Genomic DNA, 4,024 nt, shown 5'->3' with positions numbered 1-4,024 from the left:
AGCGAAAAAGCAGACAACAAGGTAGGACTGATAAATTAAACTGCATTTATTTCAATGCAAGGGGCCTAACAGGGAAGGCAGATGAACTCAGGGCATAGTTAGGAACATGGGACTGGGATGACATAGCAATTACAGAAATGTGGCTCAGAGATGGACAGGACTGGCAGCTTAATGTTTCAGGATACAAATGCTACAGGCAGGACAGAAAGGAGGCAAGAGAGGATGGGAAGTGGCATTTTTGATAAGTGATAGCATTACAGCTGTACTGAGGGAAGATATTCCTGGAAATGCATCCAGGGAAGTTATTTGGGTGGAACTGAGAAATAAGAAAGGGATGATCACCTTGTTAGGATTGTATTATAGACCCCCTAATAGTCAGAGGGGATTTGAGAAACAAGTTTGTAAAGAGATCCCAGTTATCTGTAAGAATAATAGGGTGATTATGGTAGGGAATTTTAACTTTCCAAACATAGACTGGGACTGCCATAGTATTAAGGGTTTAGATGGAGAAGAATATGTTAAGCATATACAAGAGGTTTTCTGTATCAATTTGTGGATGTACCTACTAGGGAAGGTACAAAATTGACCTACTCTTGGGAAATAAAGCAGGACAGGTGACTGAGGTGTCAGTGAGAGAGCACTTTGGGACCAGCAACCATACTTCTATTAGTTTTAAAATAGTGATGGATAAAGATAGACCAGATGTAAAAGTTGAAGTTCTAAATTGGAGAAAGGCCAATTTTGACGGCATTAGGCAAGAACTTCCAAAAGCTGATTGGGGGCAGTTGTTTGCAGGTAAAGGGATGGTTGGAAAATGGAAGCCTTCAGAAATGAGATAATGAGAGTGCAGAGACATTATATTCCTATTAGGGTGAAAGGGAAGGCTGCAACGTATAGGGAATGCTGGATGACTGAAGAAATTGAGGGTTTTGTTAAGAAAAAGACGGAAACATATGTCAGATATAGACAGGATAGATCAAGTGAATCCTGAGAAGAGTATAAAGGCAGTAGGAGTATACTTAAGAGGAAAATCAGGAGGGCAAAAAGGGGACATAAGACAGCTTTGGCAAATAGAATTAAGGAGAATCCAAAGGGTTTTTACAAATACATTAAGGACAAAAGGGTAACTAGGAAGAGAATAGGGCCCCTCAAAGATCAATAAGGTGGCCTTTGTGTGGAGCCACAGGAGATGGGGGCAATACTAAACGAATGTTTTGCATCAGTGTTTACTTTGGAGAAGGACTTAGATGATATAGAATGTGGGGAAACAAATGGTGATATCTTGAAAAATGTCCATATTACAGAGGAGGAAGTGCTGGATGTCTTGAAACACATAAAAGTAATAAATCCTCAGGACCTGATCAAATGAACCCAAGAATTCTGTGGGAAGCTAAGGAAGTGATTGCTAGGTCTCTTACTGAGATATTGAATTATTGATAGTCACAGGTGAAGTGCCAGAAGACTGGAGGCTGGCTAATGTGGTGCCACTTTTTAAAAGGTGGTAAGGACAAACCAGGGAACTATAGACCAGTGAGCCTGACATCGGTGGTGGGCAAGTTGTTGGATGGAATCTGGAGAGACACGAATTATATGTAATTGGAAAAGCAAGGACTGATTAGGGATAGTCAGCATGGCTTTGTGCATGGGAAATCATGTCTCACCAACTTGACTGAGTTTTTAAAAGAAGTAACAAAGAGGATTGATGAGGGCAGAGCGGTGGATGTTTGGAATATTGCATGCAATTCTGGTCTCCTTCCTATCTGAAGGATGTTCTGAAACTTGAAAGGGTTCAGGAAAGATTTACAAGGATGTTGTCGGGGTTGGAGGATGTGAGCTATAGGGAGAGATTGAATAGGCTAGGGTTGTTTTCCCTGGAGCGTCAGAGGCTGAGGTTTATAAAATCATGAGGGGCATGGATAGGGTAAATAGACAAAGTCTTTTCCCTGGGACGGAGGAGTCTCGAACTAGAGGGCATAGGTTTAGTGTGAGGAGAAAGATATGAAAGAGACCTAAGGGGCCACGTTTTCATGCAGATAGTGGTGCATGTGTGGAATGGGCTGCCAGAGGAAGTGGTGAAGGCTAGTACAATTGTAATATTTAAAAGGCATCTGGATGAGTTTATGAATAGGAAGAATTTGGAGGGATATGGACCGTGTTCTGGCAGGTGGGACTAGATTGGGTTAGGATATCTGGTCTGCATGGACGAGTTGGACCGAAGAATCTATTTCTGTGCTATGCATCTCTATGACTCTGATAACCTTTCAGTTATTGAGAGGGAAAGAATGTAATATTTCAAATATCCCTTCCTCCATCTTTGCATCAAAAATCTGTAAAACCATTAGTTCAAAATAATCTGAGTGCAGAAATCTCTATCAGATTGTTGCTCTCTCAACTACCTTTTTACCCTGTGTTTGTTACCTGCATCTTTGGGCTTAATTTCCAATACTGAAAGCCTCTGAAAGAAAGCAGAGTGCAATTGGTTCTGATATGACGCAGTACTTTCATCCTTGTGCAAACTCTTGTTATAAGAGAATCACACAATATTCACATCATTTAAACTAATGAGGCTGGAATCGTGTTATAGCCAATACATGTAAGGAAACTACGTTCTCTGAATAACTGTCTAAATTCTTCAATCGCGTTAAAGCCAATTCACATTGAAGAAACGCACATTATAGCAGAGCTGACTGTGTCTTTAGTCGAGCTGAATTCTTGTTGATCACTGTCCAGTATGGACCCATGGAATATCCACATGAACATTCAAATGGAAAGACTGAAAAGGAAGAGACAATGGGAGGCTAGCTATCCAATCCCTCTCACCAAGAAGCCACCTACAGCAAAAATGCTCGTGTTTTACCCTGACAGAAATATTTTAAAAAAAATACTGGTTGAAAGTAATCTTCAACCCTTATGCGCGGTGTTAATGGCCTGACATCCTATTGATTGTCTAGAGTACTGTGATGATCACAGTTTTGAGAACAGCCATGAAACACCTCTGCAAGGCAGATAAGATAATGGAAAAGGCCAGTCTCAATTTGAGGTTTATAAGCCAGACAATGTCGAAAAATACCTGGTCAAAATTATTTTGAACAACCTACAAATAAGACAAAGATCTCAAAGTTGATTTCTCACCCAACTATCAATATTCCATAATCTAGCCATTGCAAGTGACACAGAGAATGATCGTACATTTCTTTTAACATTTATCTTTTTTACACTGACTTACTATTCCTAATCTATGTCCATTACATTCTTGTGGTTAGTAATAAGCTCTTTTAACTCTCATATGAGAAACGCCTAAAATGGCTCATTTTAAAACTGGACTTCCTGGGAGAAAGCTATAATGGAAGGGATATCTTTTAAATTAGCGCTGGAAATGTTGCTGGAAAAGCGCAGCAGGTCAGGCAGCATCCAGGGAACAGGAGAATCGACGTTTCGGGCATAAGCCCTTCTTCAGGAATGGGGAAAGTTTGTCCAGCAGGCTAAGATAAAAGGTAGGGAGGAGGGACTTGGGGGAGGGGCGTCGGAAATGTGATAGGTGGAAAGAGGTCAAGGTGAGGGTGATAGGTCAGACTGGGGTGGGGGCGGAGAGGTGCGACCGAATCAACACTGACATCTACTACAAACCGACCGACTCCCACAGCTACCTGGACTACACCTCCTCCCATCCTGCCCCCTGTAAAAACGCCATCCCATTCTCCCAATTCCTTCAACTCCGCAGCAGGTCAGGCAGCATCCAGGGAACAGGAGAATCGACGTTTCGGGCATAAGCCCTTCTTCAGGAATGAGGAAAGTTTGTCCAGCAGGCTAAGATAAAAGGTAGGGAGGAGGGACTTGGGGGAGGGGCGTCGGAAATGTGATAGGTAGAAAGAGGTCTAGGTGAGGGTAATAGGCCAGACTGGGGTGGGGGCGGAGAGGTCGGGAAGAAGATCTCAGGTTAGGAAGGCGGTGCTGAATTCGATGGATTATACTGAGACAAGGTGGGGGGAGGGGAAATGAGGAAACTGGTGAAATCCGAGTTTCC

The sequence above is a fragment of the Chiloscyllium plagiosum genome, chromosome 9 (genome assembly GCF_004010195.1).
Source record: "Chiloscyllium plagiosum isolate BGI_BamShark_2017 chromosome 9, ASM401019v2, whole genome shotgun sequence".
NCBI classification, from domain to species: domain Eukaryota; kingdom Metazoa; phylum Chordata; class Chondrichthyes; order Orectolobiformes; family Hemiscylliidae; genus Chiloscyllium; species Chiloscyllium plagiosum.
This window is presented reverse-complemented; position numbering follows the sequence as displayed.